This window comes from Hylobates moloch, unplaced genomic scaffold, assembly GCF_009828535.3.
Source record: "Hylobates moloch isolate HMO894 unplaced genomic scaffold, HMol_V3 SCAFFOLD_10, whole genome shotgun sequence".
Lineage (NCBI taxonomy): Eukaryota > Metazoa > Chordata > Mammalia > Primates > Hylobatidae > Hylobates > Hylobates moloch.
Window position 1 is genome coordinate 20,938,200 of NW_026652285.1, and position 26,778 is coordinate 20,964,977.

A 26,778-nucleotide genomic window follows, 5' to 3' on the forward strand; every position below is an offset into this window, starting at 1 on the left:
CTGGGCCTGGTTTATTCTTAAAGTTAAGGTTAATAGTATTAGTTTATTTTAGAATTAGGGTTAAAGTTGAGACAGCATTTCTAAAGTTGGCAATATGGACATTTGGGGCTGAATAATTCTGTTTTGAGGGTGCTGTTCTGTGTATCCTAAACATTTTAGAATGTTTAGCAGTATTCCTGGCCTCTACCAATTAGATTCCTCTTTTTTTTTTCTTAAGGCTAGTCAAGTGAAGCAGTGGGAGTGGAGAAGGAACAAAGAAATCTGTAACTGGTTGTGATCAATTAGTTGTAAACACCACTGCACTCGGACCAGCCTATGGATTAGATTTTAGTATTTCCCCTCTCTCTGCATTGTAGGACTGCAAAATATCTCTAGTCATTGCCAAATATTCCCTGAGAAGAAGAGGGGAAATTACCCCTGACTGAGTTAAAATAAGGATTAGGGTTAATGTTAAGATTGTTTTTAGAGTTAGGATTAGGATCTGGGATCAGGTTATGTTTACATTTTGAGTTGGGTTCAAGTTTAGATTAGGATTAGAGTTAGGGTTTGGAAAAGATTTAGATTTAGGGTTAGGAGTAAGGCTAAGGCTCAGGTTCAGGTTGAGGTTCAGGCTAGGTCTAGAGCTTGCACTTTGGTTAGGTTTAGGTTAGCACCTTGCAGAGACAAATGTATTTCAAAAATATTACACAGTGAATTTCAAGTCTGAGTACAAACAATTGTAGGGCTGCCAAGCCACTATTTCTTTCCATTAGCCCTACTGGGAAGGGCTGTCATAGCACACTGCTAGGAAACATACCAACACAGGGGAGCTGCCCATTGAACCTTGTTGAGTCTGGGGAAGGTGACTTCATAATGGCCTTCGGGACTAAGGAAGGTGATAATTTGGGGTTGTTCCTTATCTATACTCTGTGTGACATACAGACTTCCGGAAACTGGCCTGTGTGTGCTCGCATGCATGTGCATACACACTCTTTGTGCAGAGTGATGATTTACATCTTATTTCATATCCCTATTTGCATACGGTGGCCACAAAGGTCCTTATGCTTACTGTTAAGAAACCAGTGCAGCCGGGCAGGGTGGTTCATGCCTGTAATCCCAGCGCTTTGGGAGACTGAGGCAGGCGGATCACTTGAGGTCAGGAGTTTGAGACCAGCCTGGTCAACATGGAGAAACCCCATTTCCACTAAAAATACAAAAAAAAAAAAAATTAGCTGGGCATGGTGGTGGGTGCCTGTAATCCCAGCTACTCGGGAGACTGAGGCAGAGAATTGCTTGAACCCAGGAGGTGGAGGCTGCAGTGAGTCAAGATCACGCCACTGCACTCCAGCCTGGGTGACTGAGTGTGACCCTGTCTCCAAAAAACAAAACAAAACAAAAAAGCAGTGCATATGTGAGGGCTCTCCTTCTGTCAAGTTGTGCAGGTATGAGGAAAGGGTTCCTAGCAACAGTAAGGTGACCCAAAGACCCCAGCAATGGGAGGATCTTGGAGCTGGACACCATGACACCAATTTATTCTCATCTTCATTGTCCTACTGTGTGTAAAATCACAGACAAGTTCATCTCTCTGTCTCAGTACTCTCATTTGTAAAATAACCAGAATAAACTTTACCTGAAATCTTACCTGGAAGTTCTATCAGGGATGACGTTTATTTCAACAAGCTCTTGAAACGGTTGGGAAGGAAGATGCTGCGCCAACCCAAAATATTTTTATTGTTTCTTGTTTCCAGAAGGAAAGGGTGTACAGAGCTTCCTCTAGCACAGCACCCATCTGCCCATGTCAGAGAACACAGGAGGAATGGTGGTGCCAGAGGCAGATGCAACAGAGAGGGAGCCATGCTTCACTAGCTTGTCAACATGTCATTAGGGTGTTCCTGTGGGAACCAAGAGCAGAGGCAGGAGGCATGAGCCGTGGAAGGGAGGGAGGAGGGAGGAAGAGAGAGAAATGGAAGAGATGAAGGGGTCCATGCCAGTACCACATTCATCCCTGTCATGAGGAGAGCTCTATCAAACCAAGGCCAGGCCTATAAATCAGGACATAATTAGTTGCAAAGAGAAAGCTTTAACATCCTCATCAAATTGATTAATACATCTTCCAGCACAGGACAGGCTGGCCCTGCCTTGGAAAAACTGCAGGCTCGCCCAGCGAGGTGGGAATGGAGTGGGGAGAAAGGATAGCTCTAGCCCTGGCAGCATGAAGAAGGTGAGTCCTGCCCCTCTGTTTACGCACTTGAAGAAGGCTCTGACAGGTGGCAGTGAGACTGGCTCTTAGTCCAGGAGGTCCTCGTGGGCCTGAAGCCTGGAGAATCAAAGGAATATGTTAGTTTTGCCAGGAAATAGCCCTGATACTGTTGGCAAGTGATTTTTCCCCCTTCTGGGTCTCAGCTTTATCATCTGTAAAAGGGCCATGTTGGACCAGAGGAAGTTTAAGTTTGTTTCCAGTTCTGACATCGCAAATGACTGAGCCTAATGGACAAGGATTTTTGAGGGTCGTGGCTAGCGAAGACCTCACTTCGGGTTCAATTTCTAGGACATCCAATGAGAAGTCAGGAATTTGGGACAAATTTAAATAAATTGTTCTTACTTCAGGCTTGAGATTACCAAGCATTACCTATGCGTCCATTCCTGAGGCCTGAGCAGCAGATACCCCTCGTCCTTCAAGGCAGCACTGAGAGGGAAGATAGCAGATTAACTTGGATTCATGACCTGGCTTAACCACTTACTAGCTCTCTGTTTGGGAAAAGTTACCTAACCTCTTCAGCTTCCTCCTCTGCAAGATAGGTATAATAATGCCTACCTTGCTGGTAGGAGGAATAAATAAGATATAGATAAAGTGTCCAGCTCAGGGTCTGGCTCACAGTAGGTGGTCACCAAGTAATAAGCAGTATTATCTTTCTGGACATGACTCTTGACGTCTTCACAATGACATTCAAATCACATGGAAACTGAAAAAATAAAGTCCAGTGAAAAAATAAAGTCCTTACTCCGTTTGAGATGTCCAACTAGTCACCCTCCCAGGACAAAAAAAAAATCAATATGTAGCATTTTTGTTTTGTAAAAAGCACTGGACTGAAACTAGGAAGACTTGGGTTCAGATCCCACCTTTGCTATGTATGAATTGTGTGATTTTGTGCAAGACCTTTCACCTCTCCAAGTCTAGCTGTCCCTAATAAGGAATGTTTTCAACATCCAATCAAATAATATGTACAAATGATCCTTGTAAACTATAAAGTATTATTTAAAATATAAATCATTTCATAAGCAATGTTCTGGGTATGCATCACCCTTGTCTGCTGCTGAATGCCCCTGAACTCCCTTGTCTGGAAGGACAAACAAAACAGGCTGTTTTCAAGCCCCTGGGACATGTTCCATTACTTGAAGGGCTCCTATATCCTTATGTCCTCTATGGATCATAATTTCCCTGTTTCCACTTTAACAAAAAATCTGACCTAATTGCTTATAATAAATGAAGAGCCTCTACTTGGTGGTATCTGGGTCACATCTAGGTTGATGTAATGACACTATCCAAAACCTATTCTTTCCTTCTTCTATAATAATTGAACTACTTGGCATATGGCTGCATACACACACACACGCACACACACACACACACACACATATATATACACATATATGTATACACATACATATATATATTTCCCAGCCTTACAGTTAGGGCTGATCATGTGACTAAGCTCCCGATCATGGAATGTAGGCAGAAGTGATGTGGGCCACCTATGGGCTGAGACCTTAAGAAAGGTGCCTCGGCTGGGCACGTTGGCTCACGGCCGTAATCTCAGCACTTTGAGGCCGAGGCTGGCGGATCATGAGATCAGGAGATCAAGACCATCCTGGCTAACACGGTGAAACCCCGTCTCTATTAAACATACAAAAAATTAGCCGGGCGTGGTGGTGGGCGCCTGTAGTCCCAGCTACTCAGGAGGCTGAGGCAGGAGAATCGCTTGAACCCAGGAAGTGGAGGTTGCAGTGAGCCGAGATCACGGCACTGCACTCCAGCCTGGGTGACAGAGTGAGATTCTGTCTCAAAAAAAAAAAAAAAAAAAAAGAAAAAGAAAAGAAAAAGAAAAAAGAAAGGTGCCTCATCCATACTTTTTATTCTTCTTGAGACCTAGAACATGAGTGTACCCACAGTCTAGCTTGGATCATGCAGACAAAGGCTACACCTGACTGGGTGTTGTCCTGTAATCCCAGCATTTTGGGAGGCCAAGGTGGGAAGATCACTTGAGCCCAAGAGTTTGAGATTAGCCTTGGCAGCATAGCAAGAGCTTGCCACTATTTATTTATTTTTTTTTTTAAAAAGGTGGAGCAGGGGCCGCTGGGCACAGTGGGCTCATATCTGTAATCCCAGAGCTTTAGGAGGCTGAGGCAGGAGGATCACTGGTGGCCAGGAGTTTGAGACCAGTCTGGGTAACCTAATAAGAACCTGTCTATACAAAAATACAAAAATTAGCTGGGCAAGGTGGTGTGCCCTTGTAGTCCCAGCTACTTGGGAGGCTCAGGCAGGAGGATCACTTGAGCCCCGGAGTTCAAGGCTGCAATGAGCTATGATCATGCACTGCACTCCAGCCTGGGTGACAGAGTGAAAACCTGTCCCAGAAAAAAAAAAAAAAAGGGCTACAGGCTAGGGAATGGTGGAAAAGCAAGATAGAAGGAACCTGGGCCCCTGCATGACTGCATGAAGGAGAGCCGCTTGCTAAAAAATGAACTTCTGTCTTCAACCATTGAATTTTGGGACATCTTTATCAGATAAGCTTAATCTTTCATTCTAACTATTTGCAAGAGTCCAGAAGTTTTCTGACTAATTCTACTATCTCTAAGTCATAGTGCCAATCCATACCAAATGTGTAAGACGTTCTCCATTTAATTTTTTTTTTTTTTGAGACAGAGTCTCTCTATCACTCAGGCTGGAGAACAGTGGTGCAATTACAACTCACTGAGGCCTCGCTTCCCAGGGCCAAGTGATCCTCCCATCTCAACCTCCCAAGTAACTGGGACTACAGGTGCGCACCACCACTCCCAGCTAATTTTTTTCTACCTTTTGTAGAGATGCGGTCTGATATGGTTTGGCTGTGTCCCCACTGAAATCTCAACTTGAATTGTATCTCCCAGAATTCCCACATGTTATGGGAGGGACCTGGGGTGGGGGGTAATTGAATCATGGGGGCCGGTCTTTCCCATGCTATTCTCATGACAGTGAATAAGTCTCACGAGATCTGATGGGTTTATCAAGGGTTTCTGCTTTTGCTTATTCTTCATTTTCTCTTGCCTCTGCCATATAAGAGGAGCCTTTTGCCTCTCGCCATGATTCTGAGGCCTCTCCAGCCATGTAGAACTGTAAGTCCAATTAAACCTCTTGTTCTTCCCAGTCTTGGGTATGTCTTTATCAGCAGTGTGAAAGTGGACTAATACAGTAAATTGGTACCAGTGGAGTGGGGCGTTGCTGAAAAGATACCTGAAAATGTGGAAGCGACTTCAGAACTAGGTAACAGGCAGAGGTTGGAACAGTTTGGAGGGCTCAGAAGAAGACAGGAAAATGTGGGAAAGATTGGAACTTCCTAGAGACTTGTTGAATGGCTTTGCCCAAAATGCTGATAGAGATATGAACAATAAGTTCCAGGCTGAGGTGGTCTCAGATGGAGATGAAGAACTTGTTGGGAACTGGAGCAAAAGTGACTCTTGTTATGTTTTAGCAAAGACACTGGTGGCATTTTGCCCCTGCCCTAGAGATTTGTGGAATTTTGAACTTGAGAGAGATGATTTAGGGTATCTGGCAGAAGAAATCTCTAAGCAGCAAAGTATTCAAGAGGTGACTTGGGTACTGTTAAAGGCATTCAGTTTTGTTGTTGTTGTTGTTATGTTTTTTGTTCGTTTGTTTGTTTTGAGATGGAGTCTCACCCTGTTGCCCAGGCTGGAGTGCAGTAACCTGATCTCCACTCACTGCAACCTCCACCTCCCGAATTCAAACCATTCTCCTGCCTCATCCTCCTGAATAGCTGGGATCACAGGCACCCGCCATCACACTGAGCTAATTTTTATATTTTTAGTAGAGATGGGGTTTTACCATGTTGGCCAGGCTAGTCTCGAACTCCTGACCTCAAGTGACCCACCCTCCTAGTCTCCTCAAGTGCTGGGATTACAGGTGTAAGCCACTGCGCCCTGCCAGGCATTCAATTTCATAAGGGAAGCAGAGCATAAAAGTTTGGAAAATTTGCAGCCTGATAATGTGATAGAAAAGAAAAACCCATTTTCTGGGGAGAAATTGAAACCAGCTGCAGAAATTTGCATAAGTAGCAAGGAGCCTAATGTTAATCCCCAAGACCATGGGGAAAATGTCTCCAGGCCATGTCAGAGACCTTCATGGCAGCCCTTCCCATCACAGGCCTGGAGGCCCAGGAGGAAAAAGTGGTTTCATGGGCCAGGCCCGTGTCCCCATGCTATGTGCAGCCTAGTGACTTGGTGCCCTGTGTCCCAACTGTTCCAGCCATGGCTGAAAGGGGCCAATGTACAGCTCAGTCTGTGGCTTCAGAGGATGGAAGCCCCAAACCTTGGCAGCTTCCATGTGATTTTGAGCCTGTGGGTGCACAGAAGTCAAGAACTGAGGTTAACCTCTGCCTAGATTTCAGAAGATGTGTGGAAATGCCTGGATGCCCGGGAAAAAGTTTGCTGCATGGGTGGGGCCCTCATGGAGAAACTCTGCTAGGGCAGTGCAGAAGGAAAATGTGGGGTCGGAGCCCCCACACAGAGTCCCTAGTGAGGTGCTGCCTAGTGGAGCTGTGAGAAGAGGCCCACCATCCTCCAGACCCCAGAATGGTAGATCCACCAACGGCTTGAACTGTGCACCTGGAAAACCTGCAGATACTCAACACCAGCCCATGAAAGCAGTGGGCAAGGAGGCTGTACCCTGCAAAGCCACAGGGGCGGAGCTGCCCAAGACCATGGGAACCCACTGTTTGCAACAGCATAACCTGGATGTGAGACCTGGAGTCAAAGGAGATCATTTTGGAGCTTTAAAGTTTGACTGCCCCACTGGATTTTGGACTTGCATGGGCCCTGTAACCCTTTGTTTTGGCCAATTTCTCCCATTTGGAACCACTGTATTTACCAAATACCTGTACCCCCTTTGTATTTAGGAAGTAACTAGCTTGCTCTTGATTTTATAGGCTTATAGGTAGAAGGGACTTGCCTTGTCTCTGATGAGACTTTGGACTGTGGACTTTAGGGTTAATGCTGAAATGGTAAGATTTTGGGGGACTGTTGAGAAGGCATGATTGGTTTCGAAATGTGAGGACATGAGATTTGGAGGGGCCAGGGGCAGAATGATATGGTTTGGCTGTGTCCCCACTGAAATCTCAACTTGAGTTGTATCTCCCAGAATTCCCACATGTTGTGGGAGGGACCCAGAGGGAGGTAATTGAATCATGGGGACTGGTCTTTCCCGTGCTATTCTCGTGATAGTGAATAAGTCTCATGATATCTGATGGGTTTATCAGGGGTTTCCGCTTTTGCTTCTTCCTCATTTTCCTTTGCCTCTGCCATGTAAGAAGAACCTTTTGCCTCTTGCCATGATTCTGAGGCCTCTCCAGCCATGTGGAACTCTTAAGTCCAATTAAACCTCTTTTTCTTCCCAGTCACGGGTATACCTTTATCAGCAGCGTGAAAACGGACTAATATAGGGTCTCGCTATGTGGTCTAGGTTGAAGACTCCCCAGTTTTAAAGACATTTTAGGAGATCTCTCTGCTCCTGTTTTCTTGAAGGCTGGGCCTGCAGCTAGCTCAGAATCAGTAATAACTTTATTATTACAAAGCTCTATAATAATAATAATTATTATTATTATTGAGACTGAGTCTCACTCTGTTGCCCAGGCTGGAGTGCAATGGCATGATCTCGGCTCACTGCAACCTCCGCCTCCTGGGTTCAAGTGATTCTCCTGCCTCAGTCTCCCCAGTAGCTGGGATTACAGATGCCCACCACCATGCCCAGCTAATTTTTGTATTTTTAGTAGAGACAGGGCATCACCATGTTGGCCAGGCTGGTCTCAAACTCCTGACCTCAAGTGATCTGCCTGCCTCGCCCTCCCAAAGTGCTGGGATTACAGGTGTGAGCCACTGCGCCTGGCCTCTATTAACATACACTAAAAACTATCCCATAAAAATGTTTACTTTTCTTCCTCCTTGTACCATCATATTATGACAAATCTTAGTCTATTCCTGGAAGGCAGCTGCAAGTGGAATGGGTGGGAAGATGGGACAGAAATTAAGACAACTGCAGATAAGAAGGAGGATGCCTGGGAGGACCCACAGGAATCTGAACTTCAACCTTGGCTCAGGAAATGGGGCAGGAAGGGCTCAGGGAATACAGACCTGGAGAAAAGGACTAGAGATGCTCAAATGACTCATCATGCGCCTCAGGAAGAGGAATTTTGAAAGTATGGACACTGCGTCTTATATTTCTAATCTCCAAGAGAACGTGATGCTTTCTAGCTGGCCCACTTCCTCATCAGTTAAGATTTTTACAGAGCATCTGACATTTAGAAAGCCTATCTCCTGACACCCACCTTTTGGAATGTGGTCCTGGGCAGACTCAGAATTGCTCTTTAAAATGTTTAATTGAGCAGATGGTTTGGAATGTGAGGACTGAATACCCCCTTTCGAAAGCCAAGAGCTACGGGAGTCTAGCAGGCATGGGATGGGGGAAGAGGAGAAAACGAAGGAAGGACATCATGCCAAATAGCCACAGGTGGGAAGCCAGAGAGGGGAGGGGGGTGGCCTCACTTTGTCACACCACTGACCTGAATCACAGGGCAGGGCCGGAAGGGAATGCCAGTTGCAAATGTTCCCACCTCATCTCACAGCTCACCAAATATTACGGCTTCACACATAAAAACCAGAGTGCTAAGCTGCCAGGAGTGTTAAACTCAAGTAGCTGTGACCAGAAGCAGGCAGTCTCCAGGGACAGGAGTGGGGAGGCTGTCGCAGCAGGGCCAGCAGCTCCCACTGGACCCTCCCAGCTCTTAGGTAGCAACTGAAACCGAGCAGGAAATGCAGCTGTTGCCCTGAGAGCCACCTCTGCTGCTCGCCTCTCCATGGTGACAGCATTTAGGGGAGTCCTGCACCTCCTTAGCAGGAGCTGGGCTGCCTCTGAGCAGAAAATAAATGCCTTCAAGCCACATAAATCAATGAAAATTAGCAGGAGTCAAGGTAAAAATCCATTCTCCACCACTTGGATGTTTGAGCCAAGGTTCTTCTCGGTGATTTAGAGCCGTGTAATTAGAGTGATCCAATCTCAGTTGCTGTTGTTTTTTCATCCTCCCTTCTCTTTCCAGACAAAGTCCTCTCCCATGAGGCAGGTTCCCACTGGCCTCTAGCTCCTCTGGCTAGAAACAGGTGTGTGCACCTGTCAGCTTGGCACCTTGATGGATCTCTGTGCTATCTTGGTTCACCTCCTCCCTGCCTGCCCCTAATGAACAGTCCGCCCCAGGCTAGGTATGAGATGTGGGTGGGGAGACACACCATCCTTCATAGTCATCCTCTCTCCTCTGCAGAAGTAGAGAGGTGTGGCTGCTAATCCCCAGGTGAAATGTTGCCCCATCCCAGAGGTGGAGGAGGGGGCTGGAGTAAAGACAGCCTCTGACCTCTGAACTGGGGAGAAGATTGATAATGGCACGAAGGTTTCCCAGCCTTGCGACCCCTGCCAGATTAGGAACATAATCCAGCAGTTGACAGACATGTGAGGTGGGATTCAGAGAAGTTAGGTGCCTGGATTTACATTTAAAAAAGACCCCAAGGCCCAGAGGGACAACATGATATGAGGAATTGCAGATAGAATTTAGAGTCCCAGAGACAAAGATTCAAATCCCGTCTCCATCATTTCCTATCCATATGATCACGAACAAATTTCATCAGCTCTTTGAGCCTCAGTTTCCACAATTTAATTTTACTTAAAATTAAAATATTGATACTATTTCACACAGAATTCTAGTGAAGATTAGATGAAGTAATCAATGTAAAGTTCTAGCATATGATGCCTGGAACATAGCATTTTTTCCCAACATGCTACCTTTCTGCCTCTCAAATCTTCTCCTTGCTCGAGGCTGTACAAGCTAGGAAAGGAATTACAACCCTAATCCAGCTCCTGACATCTTGCTCAGGAAGTGACCTATGTGGGGCTCTCAATCTAGATGCTCGCTGAATGGCAGAGAAAACAAAATTAGTAGTTTCCTTCAGGAGGCCAACTAGAACATGCCACCTCTGAAGAGGGAGGAAGCCCGACCAGCATGGTGTGAGGTACCTTGCCAGGTTCAAGTCCTGCCTCAGCCTTTTTTTTTTTTTTTTTTTTTTTGAGACAGGGTCTCTCTTGCTTTGTCACCCAGGCTGGAGTGCAGTGGTGTCACCATGGCTCACCACAGCCTCAACCTCCCAGGCTCAAGTGATCCTCCCACCTTAGCCTCCCAAGTAGCTGGGAGCAGCACTCCCAGCTAACTTTAAAAATATTTTTTTGAGACAAGATCTCACTATGTTCCCCGGACTGGTCTTGAACTCCTGGGCTCAAGAGATCCTCCTGCCTCGGCCTCTCAAAGTGCTGGAATTACAGGCATGAGTCACCACGCTCAGCCCCTCAGCCGCTTTTAAGTTATGACCCTGAGCAATTCCCTGAGCCTCAGTATCTCCCAATGTAAAGTGGTTATAATTGTAATTCTTGCCACAGGGTGGCTCTGAGATTCAAAGGAAATAGTGAATGGGAATACCCTTTGCAAATGATTCTGTATGTATAATGAAGTAACGATTTTACTAACAGAATTTCTCTTAGGAAGGGAATTCTGCTTAGAAGAATGCCTTGATATGCTTAACACATGGCAGATGTGCTCACAACTTCAGAGAAGGGAGAATATTGCTCTGCATGAGAAAGAGAAGAGAAAAAAGAGGAGGAGGAGCAAGGCACCAATGAGATGGAGAGAGGCCAGGCGTGGAGAAGGGAGAAGTGAAATTCCGTACCGTTGGATTGACCAATGGGTGTTTAAGAACAATGATGCCCATTGTGCCCCTTCAAGTTGTCTGTGCTGCGTAATATAAGCTCTTTCTCTTTCTCTCCTACAAAATCTTTGAGTGTATCTATTAAATTTTTAGAACATCAATCAAAAATCTGGTGATTTACACATATTCTTTCATTTATTTCCCCTATAATTTTTCACAGACGAAGATACAGGCTCAGAAAATATGGACAACTTGCTCAAGGTCACACAAGAGACAGCTGTTGGAGGAGGGCTCTGGATACTGTAGTGTGTTGCCCTTCTGGGCCTCAGTTTTTGAGGTTAAAAAGGTCACTTAACCTCCATGGGCCCCCAGTTTTTCTATATTTAAGAAGTATCTTGGCTGGGCACAGTGGCTCACTCCCGTAATCCCAGCATTTTGGGAGGCTGACGCAGGTGGATCGCTTGAGGCCAGGGATTCGAGACCAGCCTGGCCAACATGGCGACACCCCATCTCTATACAAAAATTAGCCGGGCATGGTAGCGTGCGCCTGTAGTCCCAGCTACTTGGGAGGCTAAGGCAGGAGAATTGCCTGAACCCAGGAGGCAGAGGTTGCAGTGAGCCAAGATTGTGCCACTGCACTCCAGCCTAGGTGACAGAGCGAGACTCTGTCACAAAAAAACACAAAAATCTTTATTGCTTCTTTCCTTGGTCAGTCAGATACTTGATAGATGAAAGAGGTCATAGATGTAAAGTACTTTCAGAGATTTTAAACAAACAACTGTGAAAGAAAGCTGTTTATTAATATAATACACATCTCCCCATGCCAAAAGGTCTACTTAATCCATCCTGTCCTAAGAAGCCAAAGAGAACTAACCTTCTCTCCTGTTTAGAGAGAACAGTTTAGTGTGTCCTTTCTAGTCCAGTTGGAAAACAGATGGCACCCTCAAACGGGGTTTGTCTGAGAAAAGTTTAATGAGGGCATATTTACAAAGATACGGGCAGGGTTCAGAGAAACCCATAAGAAATGGTGCGGTTAGCCAGAATAGGGAATAATGACCACTTGAGGCGTGAAGGATTGGGAAGGAGCAGACCTCACAGTCTGGAGAGAGTTGTAGGAGAGGGTTGGCCCACAGGAGCTGTGGCCTTTAGTTGAGGAACATAGCCACTGTCAATCTGAGGCCCAGCTGGGGGAATAAATATCTTGATCCTACCCTCAGCCTTTTCCAGTGGCTTGCTGCATAATAAATTATAAATGCATTCTCCTGTTTCCCTATAAAAATTTCAGGTAAAGTCACTATTTTTTTTTTCTTTTTTGAGACGGAGTTTCTCTCTGTTGCCCAGGCTGGAGTGCAGTGGCACGATCTCGGCTCACTGCAACCTCCGCCTCCCAGATTCAAGCGATTTTCCTGCCTCAGCCTCCCGAGTAGCTGGGACTACAGGCACATGCCACCACACCTGGCTAATTTTTGTATTTTCAGTAGAGACAGGGTTTCACCATGTTAGCCAGGCTGGTCTCAAACTCCTGACCTCAGGTGATCCACCCGTCTTGGCCACCCAAAGTGCTGGGATTATAGGCATGAGCCACCCCACCCGGCTGGTAAAGTCATTATTGATGTCACTTAAGTCACTGCTTCTTGAGCACTGACCATTGACTGAGCCCAACCAGAAGCCAGATGACAAGGGAGCCTGTTGAAGCAATGAATAAAGGAAGTGAATTCATCAATTCACTTCTTAGTCCCAAGAGCAGGGGAATAAGGATGGTGAGTGGATTTGGAAGGGCAGAGAGATTATCCAGCACAGTTCCTCAACAGCTCACTGCAAGAAGTTATTCCCATTGAAGCATCTAGGCTAATGCTTCTGAAATTTTATTGGACATACTTATCACCTAGGGATTAAAACACAATTTCTGATTCAGTAGGTCTGGGGTGAAGCCTAAGAGCCAGGTGATGCTGATGCTGCTGGCTGGAGACTACCCTTTCAGTAACAGGATCTTAGGCTACCCCTGACCTCCATCCCAAGCCTCATTGAGCTTGTCTAGCTAAGGGGATCAGGGCCAAAAACAACCCCTTAGTGCTTCCCTTCCCACTTCCTACCTCTCTTTCCTCTCCTTCTACCACAATGTCTTCCTGATGCAGCCCAGCTACCTAGTAACAATCCAGAATTCTGTTCTCTATTCTCCTCTTCTCCCAAGGCCAAGCTGGAAATGGGGTGAGTTTGTGGACCCCCAGTACTTTAAAGCAGACCTCTTCAATGGAGGAAATCCTTAGGGAATATTCCAAATTCCCCACAACCTCCCCTGTGTACTTCTTCTTTTTTTTTTTTTTTCTTGAGACAGAGTCTCTCTCTGTTGCCAAGGCTGGAGTGCAGTGGCATGATCTCAGCTCACTGTGACCTTTGCCTCCCTGGTTCAAGCAATTCTCTGCCTTAGCCTCCCAAGTAGCTGGGATTACAGGCACTCGCCACCATGCCTGGCTATTTTTTTTTTCTTTTGTATTTTTAGTAGAGACAGGGTTTCACCATCTTGGCCAGGCTGGTCTTGAACTCCTGATCTCGTGATCCACCCACCTCAGCCTCCCAAAGTGCTGGGATTACAGGCGTGAGCCACCACACTCGGCAGTTCTTATTTTTTCTCTTCATCCTCATCCTTATAGTCAAGGTTGCTGGAGAAAGCCAGTGATCTCCCAAAAGAAAAAAATTTTCAGGCAAGCCATGGGATGGGATTGGGGAGAGAAGTGCCCCCACTCCCCATTAGAACTTTTCACTGCATGGAGTAGCTCAATGGCCTTTCCATTCGTGCACCTTTTAGAGCTGCCAGGGTGTCATTATTGATTGGCTCTGGCGGTGATAGAGGTCCCTGCTCCTTCACCAGCACTTAATGCAAGCCCTTTGGAAGGCACAGCTCTGGGAGTTGTTCACAAATCTTGAGCATTAAATAAAAGATGTGCCTGTGTTTGTGTGCAGGACCGATTGGCCACCAGGAGTAAAACTGTGGGTGGTACGTCCATTCCTGGACATATGCAAGCTTGAGAGCCTCCCATTTCTGAATTAATGGGAATCTTCACTCAGCTAGTGATGAGTGCCAGGAAGCAGGTTAAGTCTTCATTCCTTATAAAGCAAGGATGCAATGACTCACAAGACTTAGGAACAGGGTTATTTAGCTCTGTTCTAAAGCAGGAGGAAGCAGCTGTGGGCTTATCCCTTGGACCCGTGTTCAGCTTGCTTGATATAAGAAAGATTGGCCCTAGGACTATTCCCATTAATTCTAGATGTGATGCAAGTATTCGTGCTAGCAGGTATATATGCATGATACATGCGTGGTGAGGGGCAATGATTGTAAAGTTGGAAGTTGGATCAAGATAGCTTAAGTACAACTTCTCCTCCTCAGGAATGTAGATAATCTTCTCCTTCTCCTTCTTCTTTTTGAGATGGAGTCTTGCTCCGTTTCTCAGGCTGGAGTGCAGTGGCGTGATCTTGGCTCACTGCAACCTCCACCTCCCAGTTCAAGCGATTCTCCTGACCCAGCCTCCCAAGTAGCTGGGATTACAGGCACGCACCACCATGCTCAGCTAATTTTTTGTATTTTTAGTAGAGGCAGGGTTTCACCACGTTGGCCAGGCTAGTCTCGAACTCCTGACTCAAGTGACTCGCCCACCTCAGCCTCTCAAAGTGCTGGATTACAGGCATAAGCCACCATGTCCAGCCAGGAATGTAGACAATTTTCTGAAAGGAGGACAATGCAAGAACAATAATTAGATGTAGCCCTTCTGAGACTTCCCTCATTATCTATGTTCACTTACCATAGTTCCCACATGGGATAATTTCCATGCACAGTTCTAAGAACAGGAGCCACAGTAAGCGAGGGCTTCCCAGTAACGGCTTGTTAGTGAAGTCAGCACCAGATATTCAGACCCTACTAGTAAACGACTCCCCAAGGGGCATGTGTCTGGTGGCCTGGGGATAGTCCTGCTTGCCCCTTTTCCTGAAAGAAAGAAGAGGATGTGTCCCCAGGTTCCTGGCAAGCAAATGAACCATCCCATAACACCCACCATTCCATTTATTTGGCACTTACAAACCTGATGCCATAGAGCAATTTAGTTTATAATGAACTCTTTGACTACATTACCACATTTAATTTTTACACAAACCCGTGAGATCAGTTAAGGCAGGTTTATTACTACTTTGCAAACAAGGAGCTCATGTTTGGCCAGGTGCAGTGGCTTATGCATGTAATCCCAGCACTTTGCAAGGCTGAGGTGGGAGGATCGCTTGAGGTTAGGAGTTTGAGACCAGGCTGAGTAACATAGTGAGACCCGGGTCTCTAAAAAAAAAATAAAAATTAGCCCAACATGGTGGCATGCACGTGCAGTCCCAGTTACTTGGGAGGCTGAGGTGGGAGAATCGTTTGAGCCTGGGAGGTTAAGGCTACAATGAGCCATGATCTCACTATTGCACTCCAGCCTCAGTGACAGAGTGAGACCCTGTCTCGAAAACAAAACAAAACAAAACAAAACAACCCAAAAAACAATCGAGGTTCACAAAAGTTAAATAATGTACCAACTCATCTAAAGTCATAAGACTCTTAGGTGGTAGAGCCAGGACTGGAATTCAGGTGTTCTGAGTCTTAACACAGTGTCTTTCTTTAAGCTGCCTTCCTTTTATACACTTTTGTCTGGTAGCTAATTTTTAATTACTTCCTGAGTTTGTCCCCTACAGATTTGTGAGTGCTCAGAGAGCACTCTGCGAGAGTCTTTGTCTCTTTCATTTACTAATATTCCCTCAACACTTTGAGCAGTGCCTGATACCTAGGATGTGCTTCATAAAATTATGTTGAGTAAAGACAGGAAATAGATTACCAGAAGGTGGGACTCTAATTTTGACTTCTTGGTATCCCTTCAATATTTACACAATGGGAGAGTAAATATTATTGATAAATATGATGATCTAACATCCAGTGAGGGTGTGATGACTCCTAGGAAGCGATCCACCCTGTAAGGTAATATATTTTAAGGAAGAGGATCCCTGCCATGGCTTCCCAAATTCTAAGCACTAACTCTCTATGCTTAGCCTTTCTCATTATCTTCAACTGCCCCTCTCTCATCCTCAGGGTTAGGACATTTGCCCTTCAAACAGACTGCCCGGAAGTTGAGGCTTGTGTCTTTTTGATTTAGGAAATAGGCTCTACGGAGTCTCGTAACAATAGCTCTCATCTCCATGTGTTCCCACTGCCACCGGAAATTACAAAATGGTTTGTTTCTCTTGGCAGCCTCCACCCAACGGTTCCCCATGTGTGTGTTGCTTTCTTCAATTTTCCCCTCTACAAAATTTGGTCATGTTTAATAACAATAAATCAGAGGAGAGATTGCAGCCTGGAAGAGAAGTCTGGGGCAGCCGAGGTTTCCACATCTGGGGCCCATTCGAGTTGAAGTGATGACAATTCCTAATAAATGTTAATGGAGAACCTCCTCAGATTCATACACTCCAGCCATAATTTAGCCTGTCTCTATGCCAGATGACCTTTTGAATATCCAGAGTACACCCAGCATAGCAGCAGCTACAGCCCTGGACTGCTTCCTGCATATGAAGTGGAAAAAACAAGGCTTGTTGTTATTGATTATATTTCTCCATTTTCCCTTCCCTGGATTTTTCTTTCAAAGGCTCACAAAGCCTTGGGACTCCCTCAGCCACCCAGGTGGTTAGAGACAACACAGTCTGGTTAAAGAATATTACGCTCTGCTCCTACAGGAGAGCTCCCTAAGAAGTCTGACAGCCAATGCTGGTCGAGAGAAGACAGGGCTGGACATCAAAATTCTCCCTTTCTGGCCAGGCGCGGTGGCTCATGCCTGTAATCCCAGCAGACAAACAAACAAAAACCAAAGCAAGCAAACAAACAGAAAAAAACCCCACAAAATTCTCCCTTTTCTTGGCTTCTGAGACCCTCTGCTGATTTTGTTTCTCTATCCCTTTCACCAGCCACGCTTCCCCCACCTGCCCTTGCTAACTAGGCAGTGTGCCAGGCTGGCTTCAGCCTCTGGCTTTTCTCTTCCTATACCTGTCACCTCCATGAGTCCAATGACCACAAGCGGTTTTCTGTTCTGACTTCTCTCTGAAGGTGTAGTCCTGAATTTCTTTCTTTCTATTCTTTCCTTTTCTGAGGCAGGGTCTCACTCTGATCCCCTAGGCTGGAGTGCAGTGGTGTGACTTCAGCTCACTGCAGCCTTGACCTCCTGGGCTCAGGTGATTCTCTCACCTCAGCTTCCCGAGTAGCTGGGATTACAGGTGTGCACCGCCATGCCCAGCTAAGTTTTTGTATTTTTAGTAAAGACCGGGTTTTGCCATGTTTCCCAGGTTGGTCTTGAACTCCTGGACTCAAGCAATCCACCCGACTCGGCAGCCCAAAGTGCTGGGACTTATAGGCATGAGCCACTGTGCTGGGCCTAGTCCTGAATTTCTACCTAAGGGCTAGGCATTTTCGCTTGATAACCAGCCATTGTCTAAATTCTATTGTCTAAAATACATTATCATTTCTCCCAAACACAGCTGGCCTCTTCTCCAGCTTCCATATATCTATTAAGAGCATTTCTATTATTTCAGCTATACAGGTATAAAATCATGGAGCTTCCTTAGGCACCCTCTCTCTCCTGCCTCCCTTTCCCATCAAGTGACAGAACTATTGAATCTTCCATCCATCCCAATCTCATTCCTTTTCACTCCCACTGCCACCCCACACTTTAGGCCCTTATTCCTTCACTTTGAAATTACCTTCTAACTGCTCCCTCTCTCTGCTAAACCATCTCTGAACACAGCAATCACATACATCATCTCAAGATGCTGTCTTTTTTTTTTTTTTTTTTTTTTTTTTGAGACAGAGTCCTGCTCTGTGGCCCAGGCTGGAGTGCAGTGGCGCAATCTCGGCTCCCTGCAACCTCCACCTCCCAGGTTCAAGTTACTCTTCTGCCTCAGTCTCCTGAGTAGCTGAGGTTACAGGCATGCACCACCATGCCCGCCTATCAAGATGCTGTCTTGATCGGTCCTTCCACAGCTCAGAATTACTCAGTGGCTCTCCATTGACTGAGTATTATTATGATTCAAAGTTTTTCACAATTAGGTGCCCATTTACAATGGAGTGAATCTTTATGTTTACCCTAAATTCATATACTAAAATCCTAGCCCCCAAGGTGATGGTATAGGAGGTGGGATCTTTGGGAGGGGATTAGGTCCTAACGGTAGAGACCTCGTGAATGGGATTAGTGCCCTCATAAAAGAGGTGGTCCCAGAGATTTAGCTTGCTCTTCCCACCATGTGAAGACACAGCAAGAAGGCACTACCTATGAAGAAGCAGGCCTTTACCAGCCACCAAATCTGCTAGCACCTTGATCTTGGACTTCCCAGCCTTCAGAATTGTAAGAAATAAATTTCTGTTGTTTATAAACCACCCAGTCTATGGTATTTTGTTACAGCAGCTGGAACAGAGTAAGACACCACTAAATTATCTAAGATCACATAGTGTAGAAGCCAGATGTTTAGACTGTAAATCCTATCTCTTTTTCATTATTTCCCCCTTACCTGGTCTAGTGACATTATTAGAAAGAATTTATTTAACAAATTTTTTTTTGGCCAGGCACAGTGGCTCACACCTGTAATCCGAGCACTTTGGGAGGCTGAGGAGGGTGGATCACCTGAAGTCAGGAGTTTGAGACCAGCTTGGCCAACATGGTGAAACCCTGTCACTACTGAATTTTTTTTTTTTTTTTTAGTGACTGCTACATGCCAGAGTTTGCTGAGTACTGGAGGATAAAGTTGTGAACATGACAAACATTGTTCCTGCCTTTATGGAAATACTTTCTAATGGGGGAGACAGACAAATAAAAAGAAAGAAAATAGGCAAATAAAATAATTGCAAACTGCTAGGAAATAAATAATTTATAAACTGCTAGGAAAGAAAGCTAAGAGAAAATAAGGCAGTTCTATAACTTTTTTTTTTTCCTCAAGGCTGAATCTTGTTGTTACCCAGGCTGTAGTGCAATGGTGCCATCTTGGCTTACTGCAACCTCTGCCTCCTGGGTTCAAGAGATTCTCCTGCCTCAGCCTCCCAAGTAGCTGGGATTACAGGTGCTCACCACCACACTCGGCTAATTTTTTTGTATTTTTAGTAGAGATAGGGTTTCACCATGTTGGCCAGGCTGGTCTCGAACTCCTGACCTCATGATTTGCCTGTCTCGGCCTCCCAAAGTGCTGGGATTACAGGTGTGAGCCACCACGCCTGGCTCAGTTCTATAATATTTTAATTAGGCTTCCAAACTCTCATCTCTCCCATTGCTACTTTTCTGGTTCCTGAAGACGATCACTTCTTAAGGACCCAACTTCTAATAGCTCCAATAAGGAAAAGCATAAATGATACTTTGTAAATGCAAATAATTCCCTGAATGCACCCCTATTTTATTCATCTAAATCTATATTAAACAATTCAAGCTAGATTTGGACATTTATAATCAATGATGTAATCTAGTGATCCCTCATTTGGACCACAAATGAGATAGATCTTTACATTAACATATGACGGATTTGGGTTAGACACCTAGTGAAGAACTTTGCAGCAAAAGTTCAGTGGAACAGGTACCTGAGGGAGTGTATCAGTCAACTTTACTAAAATAATGCTGCATAACAACTAACCTAAAATCTCAGAAATTAATAATATTTATTTTTTGCTCACAGGTTTGTGGATTGGCTGCAGTCATTCTGTTCCAGGTTGTGAATCTTGGTCAGGTCTGCTCCATGTAACTTCTCATTCTGGGACTCAGGCCGAAGTGACAAGGGCATGCTCTTCTCGTGGCAAAGGGTAGAGGTACAAGAGACCAAGCTTAACCGAGCAAGTAGAGTTAAAGCCTCTGTTTACATTCCATTGGCCAAAACAAGTCACATGGCTAGACCCATCATCAATGGAGTGGGGAAGTTTGCTCCCCCCATGGAGGGAAATAGAGGAGAATGAATGTTTGCTGAGCAATAATACACTCCACCACAGGGAGGTTATGGAGTTTCCTTCACAAGTGGTCTTTACAAATAGAAGAGGTTGTTATCTCTCTGGGTTCCTCTGGGTACTATATTACCTGAAGTATAGCAAAGGAAGACCAGAAGACATGATTTCTTAAAGATGCCTGTTTTGGTACAAGGGCAATGTAATTTGTATTTGATATCTGGTTGCCACTGAAGCCCCTTTTCCTTTTCCACCACAGCTGTGTCATGGGGGTGATTTCCAGGCCAAGTCTTAGTATGAGAGTCTCAGCGTGATTGTATACAAGTGACAGTCACACAGCAAACATAAATACAGATGGCTCTGATACCATCGGGGAACAGTATTCCTGCCATCGGGCCAGTTTTTTCTGCTGCTACAGTGCAGTTAACTCTGGAATGAAATTGGAAAACTAACTGATGGTCAGAGGGGACTGGAAAGATTTTCATTTGTAACTGAGACAGGCAGGGCTCAGCAAAAGGTGATGCAAGAGCAGATTTTACCATAGGCTCAGTAAATTCAGCTAACAAACATGCATGCATTGTATTGAATCACTTAAGGATCTTAATATTTGAATGTATTCAAATGGAAAGACGTGATTATGCACTCACACCCTCAGTGGTTTTTGACTCCAGGGCTTCATATTCTGTACCCTTTGCATCCTTGGTGATAACCTTTCCTTCTCCTACCTCAACGTGCTCAATCTCCCTCTTCTCCCCCCTCAATATCTGTTATCAGGAACTCCTTAGGTCTTACTCAAAATATAGTCCCCAGACCAGCAGTAGCAGGTCTCAGGTGCATCACCTGAGAACCTGTTAGAAATGCAAATTTTGGGGTGCATTCCCCACACTTGCTGAATCAGAATCTCTGAGTTTGAGGTGGGGAACAGTTGTCTCAGGAAACTGTTTTCATAAGCTCTTCAGATGAGAACTTAAGCACATACACAGAAGTTTGAGAACTACGGCAATTCTGACTCAGTAGTTCTGGGTGAAAGCCATGACTCGTGTTTCTAACAAGCAGGCAGATGACACTGATGCTGCTGTCTGTGGACCACACTTTGAGTAGCGCTGCTTTAGAACTCAATTACATACATATGAAACAATGGCCAACAGTTAAAAGCCTTACTGGTCCTAGGTGGATAGGATCAAAGTCTTAGTGAATAAAATGAGCCACTAATGGTGGAATTTTAGGCAACAGCCACCAGGGTTTTTTTTAAGTATGTTTTGGGCCGGGCACTGTGGTTCACACCTGTAATCCCAGAACTTTGGGAGGTCGAGGCAGGCGGATCACTAAAGGCCAGTAGTTTGAGACCAGCCTGGCCAACATGGCGAAACCCCATCTCTATTAAAACTACAAAAATTAACTAGGTGTGGTGGAGTGTGCCTGTAATCCCTGCTACTCAGCAGGCTGAGGCAGAAGAATTGCTTGAACCCAGAGGTGGAGGTTGCAGTGAGCCAAGATTGCATCACAGTACTCCAGCCTGGGCAACAGAGCAAAACTCTGTCTCGGAAAAAAAAAAAAAAAAAAAGGAAATGTATATTTTGGTCAGAGGGTGGGCCTGGAGCCTCTGAAGCCACAGTGTGTGTGATTACCTTCCGTCCCATATACAGAATCCGTCCTGTCAATGGATGATTAAAGAATGAACGTAGCATGGGGGGAAAGCACTGGGCTGGGAGTGAGGAGATCTGGGTTCCAGTTCTTGCCCTGTCACTGAGATTGTGCACATGGTTGGGTCCCTTACCTCTCTCATACTCATCTATAAACTGAAAAAACGAACTGATGAGAGATACACAATCTCTAGCATCCCTGCCCCACTGTGCCCCCTTTTTCACCTTGGTTTTTCAAAAATATTTGTAGGTACATAGTAGGTGTATATACTTATGAGGCACATGAGATATTTTGGTACAGGCATGCAATGTGTAAGAACTACATCATGGAAAATGGGTATCCATCCCCTCAAGCATTTATCCTTTTTGTTACAAACAACACAATTATACTCTTAGTTGTTTCAAAATGTACAATTAAAGTATTATTGACTATAGTCCGCCTGTTGTGCTATCAAATACTAGGTCTTATTCGTTTTTTCTATTTTTTTGTGCCAATTAAACATCCCACCTCCCCCTCAGGCCCCCCACTAGCCAGCCTCTGGTAACCATCCTTCCACTATCTCCAGGAGTTCAATTGTCTTCTTAGATCCCACAAATAAGTGAGAATATGCGATGTTTGTCTTTTTCCATCTCTTTAAAAATTACACAAGATTGTGATTACCTTAGCAACGATGTCCTCTCCAGACGAGTAAGCGAGTCTCAAAAAATGGTAAACCAAAGCTGCAGAATTGAGGGCCCATAGAGTTGAATGCTGCGAACCATGAGTAGAATTGCGCCTGACTCTAACCATCCCGCCACACCCGCCTTAGTGCCTATCAGGGTCGGGGTCTCCACTTCCCAACTGGGTGACTTGGGGCAAATTACTCTCTCTCCTGGAACTGCGGTTTTCTATTCCATAAAATGAAGATGAAAATAACACCTACCTAATAGGGTTGTTGTGAGGTTTAAAATCGTTAATACATGTCAAGTGCTCAGGACAGTGTCTGGCACGAGAAGAGCATTCGATAAATGTCAGGGACTATTACTCCAGGAGGGTGAGGGGCCGCCCTCATCAGCGCCCACCACAGACTGTTGAAATCTCGAGCCCAAGCTGCAGGTCTTCCTCTGTCCTGTAGGTGGCGCCTCTCCGCGTTGAGCGTGCCACCTGCGTCCCGGAGCGCTTCGAGAAAGCGGAAAGAAGTAAGTTTTCACATCTCTGCTCAGTTCAGGATTGCTAGAGAGGGATCTTCTGCAGTCACCTGAAGCCTGTGCCCAGGACAACCAGGTTTTGGGATCCGATTTCCTTCCTGGAGTGGCTTTAAATCCATTTCCCGCTGCACCCCACCCCCATCACCTGGGCTCCTCTCCTGCACCTGCAACCCAGAAAGACTCCTGGGAGGATTGCACTCCCAGCACCTGAGGTAGGCAGTTGAGTGGGAGTTTCTTTCCTGCTCGGTTAAAATGACAAATTGGTACATGAGTGCTTAATGAAAGATGCTGGAAACGTCCGTGGAGATCAGAAAAATCTCCTCTCCGAGCTGACAGCCAGGCCATCTGCATTCCCGCATTCCTATTAATTCCTTAACAATAAACGACAGGAGCGCCTAGAGGGTTAACGGCTTAATTTAATCTCTGAGATTCCTTCCTGGAGCATTGAGAATTAGAAAGGCATTTACACAACGTAATCTGCACACCTGATTTTTCCCCACTTGATGTGTCTGGGACTAGTCACACCCATTTCTGACACATCTCCAGACAGAGGCTCTGGCCCCCTGGCTGATGACTGTATAGTCGCCACAAGTTGCTGTGGACTCTGAACCACGTGACTGGACTCCTAGTGTCATAAGATCTGGCTTCTTAGCAGCTGCCCCCAAAGTTGCTTTACATTATGTTCCCATGGCCTTTCAGGGACAGGAAGGTCCCCAGATAGAGATAGAAAGGTGGTGCCCAGTTGGAAGTGAATTTCCTTCCCTTGTGGGAAGCAAGGCAAAAATGGGAAGAGGTACGTGGTAGCAGCAATCATCTTGGAGAGCTGTGAGGTCAGGTTTTGAGAGTCCCTGGCAGATCGAGAACTATTCTTTGGAAATGCTTGACTCTAAATGCCAGTCCTCTCATTTTATGGATAAGGAAACTGAGACTTTGAAATGTCTAATAAATTTGTTTAGGCCCTATGTCCAGGTAATGTCAAAGCCCCAAAGTAGAATTCAGGTCTTTTTACTCCTGGACAAATATATGTTTCACGATAAGGTTGGCAAATAGATTTCATCTTACATGGTAACTCCCATCATTGGCTGGTAGGGGCTGCCCAGGGCCCTATGGGCTTCTCAGGGTACGTCCAGGCATAGCAGGGAAAGCCTCAGTGACCATTTGAAAATGTCTTCCAGGAACAGGGAAGGAGCAAAGGTGCCAGATATTTGCTATCCCTGCATTTTTCATGCTGTTTCCTTCAGGTTAAAGTATTTAAAGGCTCTATTAAAATGGAAATGTTAGCTGGGAGGGGTAATGCATTAAGCCATTATCTGTCCTTAACACCTTGGGTAAAGTGCATTGAAGATTAGTTTGCTAGTTGCCCAGCAGGTCCCTGGAGGAATGAGAGTTTTGACCCAGATAGGGGCCAGGGAAATGACACACAGCCCTGCCCATAGGGGTGCAATATTTGGGGCCCATTGCAGATAGGAGTTAGGTTGAACACACTGGATATCTAGTGGAAAGAACTCTGAGGGACCAAGTTAGGGAAAGAAGTGACCCTGAAGACATTTTTGCACAATTCTCTCTTGGCTTACCTTGTATAACATGGTTTCTACCAGTCACACTGCTTGATCCTTCATTTCTCCACCTGTAAAATAAAATTAAAATTTTAAATACCAATGCTTGGCTCCTACCCCAAGCCAATTAAATCAGAATGTCCAGGAATGGGACCCTGCTCTCCCTTTCCCCCAACACTTCTCTATAGAACATTCTGGTCTTGGTATTAGTCATTGTACTGAAACAGGAAAATTTCCTTGACCCCTTCGTGGACCTTGCAACAGGAGTGCCTCAGTTATTTAGCCCCCAGCTCTCAATCCCTCACAGGAGGGGGAGCACACAAGTGAGCAGGTGCAGGAGCCAGAGTGACTGCTTTTGGGTGCTGGCAGGAGCAAAACTGTGCGGCCCTGCAGCAGCATCTGGGGGGGTACCCGCAACCTCTGAAGACCCAGAGGGCATGTGTTACAGTGTGCTCTTTTAGCTTTTCTGTCCATGAATGGCTTAAGTGTTAACAGCTCAGTGGAGGGTCAGTGTGACAACCTTTTGCACCCATACCTGAGTCCTTGCAACCAAGGTTGCATGAAAAAATTGAAGGGTGATGAATGCGGAGAATTTTATTACTGATGAAACTGGCTCCCAGCAGGATGGGGAACTGGAAGGGGAATGGAGTGGGAAGGTGATCTTCCCCTGGAGTCCAGCAGTCCCCTGCTGTACACTTCTAAGTCCCACCATCAAGCCATCCCTCTGAAGTCAAGCTGTTTCTTTCCAATGTCTGGCTACTTCTTCTCTTCTCTCCTTCTTTGCCATCTGCCAGCTGGGTCAGGGGATTTAATGGGTACAGGATGGGGGGTGAGACAGGTCATGGTGATTTTGGAAAAGGCAACGTTTGAGCAGGAAAATAGGAATGCATGTTCTCACTTTGGACTGCTGTTCTAGGCTTGAGGGTGGGGCTTCGCCAGGGATCCCGCCCTTTTCTGCCTAGAATTTCCCTGCTTCCTGCCCCTACCAATACCATCCTGTCCTTATCCACACGCTAACATATTTTATATACTTACAGTGATATAGGTTCTGTATCATTTTATATTTTGAATGTGTCAAAATGCAGAAGCAGGTAACAAAAAACTAAATGCATCAATAAAAGTTCTTACTTTCTCACAAAATAAGAAATGTAGAGGTCTTATTTTGGTTCATCAGCTGAAAAATACTATGACTGACCAGGCTTCCTTCATCCTTTTGCTTTTCTACCTTCAGTGTTGGCTCTTGGTCTCTAGGCTTGCATGGGTGCCATGGTTGAAGAAATCATGTACTCATACAACTATATTCATAGACATGAATGAAACAGTAGGAGCCTCATGCATACTCATCCTTTTATCTAGAATAAAAATGTCCTCAGATGTCTCCCAGTAGTCTTCCTCTTCCTTTCCTTGGCCAGAACTGTGTCATGTGGCCTAATATAATCTGAATGTTTGTGTCCCTTCAAAATTCATAAATAGAAACCTAATCCCCATGCAATATATTAAGAGGTAGGGCCTTTAGGAGGCGATTAAGTGATGATGGTGGAGCCCTCATAAATTAGATTAGTACGTTTGTAAAAGAGGCCCAAGGGAACTTGTTCACTCCTTCCATCATGTGAAGATGCAGCAAGAATGCACCATCTATGAAGCTGAGAACATGCCTTCATCTGAATCTGCTGGCATGTTGATCTTGGACTTCCCAGCCTCCAGAACTGTGAGCAATAAATTTCTCTTGTTATGAATTATCCAGTCCAAGGTATTTTGGTGTGGCAGCATGAATGGACTAAGATAAGGCCATTCCTAGTTGTAAGGGAAACTGAGAAAGCAAGAATCTGTTTTTTCAGTCTCTGTCATGAGAGGCAGCTCTGCCAGAAGTATGTTTGATAAGCAGTAAGTATATTTGAGAAAACATGGGACAAAATTAAATATCTATAACAGCAGTTGAGGACTTAAATGCAGCTGCTACTTTATATACTACTTTCTTAACCAACTAAAGCCATCTTCTTCATATCTGTGGTTCTAGCTCCTGAGACCACAACCTCCTACCTAGGCAGGAAGTATAAAAGAAGATCAAGGCCATTTAGATGTGTTTGTTAATTTGTGCTGTGACTATAAATGTCTTCCTAAATAGCAGACTCTTGTCATCTGGGATCTGATTCCTCCACCTCATCTTGCTAACTAACCTCACAGTGTTTAGACCTTCATCATACTCTTGAACAAGGGAGACTGCCCACTTTCTGGGATCTGTGCTTTCATCTCTAGATCCCCAGACCTGGTGTGTGTCTGTCCTTAACATCTGCACAGCTCTCTAGTGATCTTATCTCCCTGACAGGCAAACCAGGTTCTGCTGCAGAGTGTGTGAAAAAAGGCATGACTATAGTTATAAATCTGAATATCTATGGAACAAACCAAATGTATAAATATTTAGGAGATACCA

General features: G+C 45.2%; 1 long non-coding RNA gene across 1 annotated transcript; it reads right to left on the bottom strand.

The window, feature by feature from the left end:
- Positions 1 to 2,148: 2,148 nt before the first annotated feature.
- On the bottom strand, positions 2,149 to 22,609 carry LOC131384375 (uncharacterized). Its single transcript, XR_009215171.1, has 4 exons — positions 22,527 to 22,609; positions 19,700 to 19,809; positions 2,609 to 2,665; positions 2,149 to 2,296 (listed from the first exon to the last, which is right to left on the bottom strand). It is a non-coding gene; the product is annotated as an uncharacterized LOC131384375 (long non-coding RNA).
- Between the last annotated feature and the right edge of the window lie 4,169 nt (positions 22,610 to 26,778).